This window comes from Limulus polyphemus, unplaced genomic scaffold (assembly GCF_000517525.1).
Source record: "Limulus polyphemus unplaced genomic scaffold, Limulus_polyphemus-2.1.2 Scaffold4113, whole genome shotgun sequence".
NCBI classification, from domain to species: domain Eukaryota; kingdom Metazoa; phylum Arthropoda; class Merostomata; order Xiphosura; family Limulidae; genus Limulus; species Limulus polyphemus.
In genome coordinates, this window is record NW_013669723.1 from 27,113 (window position 1) to 29,532 (window position 2,420).

Sequence of the window (2,420 nt, forward strand, 5' to 3'; positions counted from 1 at the left end):
CATCAAGCTGCAACTGAGTATAAAGGTCGTAACTAGAAGAGATAATTGTTTGATTTACTTCTTTATTTACTGTTCTGTGTTTTAGGAAAAATAACTAAGAACTTATTTCAAAATAGCAATAATCGATATACATATATAATGTATAATAATTGAAATGTGACTGTATTTTACAAAATACTAGTCGACTAAAACACAGCCAAGACAAGTTACTTTGTACAGACCAAAGGTCATCTTTATGTTATTTGATATGGTAACATGAGTGCACGTGAGCCATGTTGTTGTAACTTCTGTATTGTTAGCTAGGCATGGGTGAAAAGTAAATATAATAAAAATAATAAATATATATAAATGTATAATGTTGTGAGATATAAGCTATTTTGTCTAAATATTTATGTTTTCATGTTATAATTTGTGTTCATTCTAGAATGAAAGAGGTGTAATTTATGTTTATTTCCTAATTTTTTTATGGTGGTTGGGAGATCAGTCAAATTTACTAAACCCGTACAGGGATTAATTACTGAAAATAACAGATAAAATATAAAGTTTCTTTCTTAAGGAATGGTTGATAACTATCTGGACATTATAAAGATTTTGCATGTGAAATTTCAAAATTTTCTGATGCATAAAAGTATTTTTAATGTTAAGATGAAAATTACTTTGCATGATAGATAGGCAAGATGTGAAAAGAAAAAAAAGGCACGAGAGAAATATTGCTTTACAAATCTTAAGGCTTAAAAAAATTAGATATTTTGCTTATGAAAGCATTGTAATGTTTAATGATAAACTGCCAAATTTTGTTAACATTCGCTCACTAATTTAAAAGTTATAACATGAAAACTATAAGAAGCACAAAATGGTTACGAGGTCAGTCCAAGGGACCGAGCCCGGGTTGAAAGAGTTAATCAATAATGAGAAATTGTAATATTTTTTGACATTTCATTACTGTTTTGGGTTACGACACTACAAAAAAACAGGCAACTAAAAGCATAATCTTGAAATTTAAGGACAGCTGTATGATGCTATGAGAAAGTACTTTTGGCAATCCAGGGATATTTAGCTTGTTGCTATTAGCAATGAAGTTTCATAATGAGGACAGATTGGCTTGTCTAATTTCTAGCAAAAATAAGTCATTATCAGCATTGTGTTAGTTATATTCATTTCGAGAATAAGAACCTAAAAACATTTTTTTAAAGTTGTACTAATATCAAGCTTTAATTTTGTAGCAATTTCTTTTTATTATGATTTTTTGATACTTAAAATATTCAGGAAATAGTTTTAGTTCAGTCTGTTGGACATTTTGTGACTTAAAAGGCTATGAGCTCTCTGTTTTTTAAAAGTCTTCACGAACATTTGTGAGGTAAAGTTTCAAATATATATGTATGTATATTCACACACATATATATTTTTTTATTCCATCAGCTTTGAGTATGTTATTCCCATTTTTACTTAACCAGGTTGATCCAAAAAACATTTTTTCTTCTCAAAAATAATCATAATATGAATCATAATATTACAAGGTTGATTAAATCAATCTTATGCATAAGAACAATGTCTGTAGGTATATCCATTAGATAATTAGGTCATAAGTAACTATGTAAACTTTTAAGTACAAGTGAGCTTAACATTATAATTGGAACTAAACCTACTCTACAGCCAGAAAGATAATTCTAGAAAATAGGTTCAAATAAATGTAATTTTTCTGTAAAGAATAAAAAAACAGAATATTTATAGTTTTACTCAAAGAGTCTTGTCCCTCCTCATATATTTTAAGTTATTTTTCAAAGAAAGTGCACAGTAAGTTGTATGAGAAACCTCTAAATAGAAATATGCTTGACAGTATAATTGAAATTGAAATTAATATATGCTTGAATTAAAGCATTGGCTTCATAAATAGACTTGGCTTCAGAGACCCGCAAAACATTTATGGTCAAATTGGTGTCTTTATTGCAACAGTACTTCTTTAAATACAAGATTTCTATAATAATAATTCTAATCGCAGACACTGAAATCTACAAACCCACTTGTCCTAGGCCTAACATTAGTTTAGTCTCTTATTAAATATGGCCTATATCCAATATAGAGATAAATTAAAAATGTAAATTGTGTAAATTTTTTGCTGTTTAGTTAGGGCTTAACTTTACTGTACTTAATACTGTCAGTAAATAAATTTATAATGTTATTCTATGATTTTGATAATCTTTTAATATGTTGTACAAAATGTCTACTAAAGTATATTTACATCCATTGAAAATGAAGTGCATGAGTATGCACATTTATGTAGTAAGATGCGTTCACATTTTCAGGACAGACAGAAACTGAGTATTATTATAATAGATGTGAATAAAAACCCTATAACCCAAGCGCTTTTGAAAGGTGGACCTTTCTTCTTTAGTTTGCCCCTGAAGAAGAAAGGTCCACCC

General features: G+C 28.4%; 1 protein-coding gene across 1 annotated transcript in view; it reads left to right on the forward strand.

Moving 5' to 3' along the window:
- LOC106470607 (cytoplasmic dynein 1 light intermediate chain 2-like) overlaps positions 1-2,420 on the forward strand; it is a 25,663-nt gene that overhangs the window by 11,907 nt on the left and 11,336 nt on the right. The gene's annotated exons all lie outside the window — the stretch shown is intronic.